Raw genomic sequence first — 273 nt, 5'->3', positions numbered from 1 at the left:
GAAGTAGAGGTTGAGAGGGAAGATGGAGGGCTGGGGCCAGGAGCTTTGGAGAGGAACCTGCCTATGGAGCAGAGGTCACAAGGACAGCAGGTGACACAGAGAAGACGGATGTGTGGTCTCACATCCGTCATCCACTTGGGAGGCTGAGGCAGGAGGATTGCCTTGGGCTCCAAGCTGTCCGGGGCTGTGTTCTGAGCTTCATGCTAGGCGGAGCGATAGACACAGAGAGGAATGTGAGGAGGGAGGAAGCAAGAGATGAGAGGGTTCAGGGAA

This window comes from Microtus ochrogaster, unplaced genomic scaffold (genome assembly GCF_000317375.1).
Source record: "Microtus ochrogaster isolate Prairie Vole_2 unplaced genomic scaffold, MicOch1.0 UNK74, whole genome shotgun sequence".
In the NCBI taxonomy this organism is placed as follows: domain Eukaryota; kingdom Metazoa; phylum Chordata; class Mammalia; order Rodentia; family Cricetidae; genus Microtus; species Microtus ochrogaster.
Note: the sequence above shows the minus strand (reverse complement) of the source record.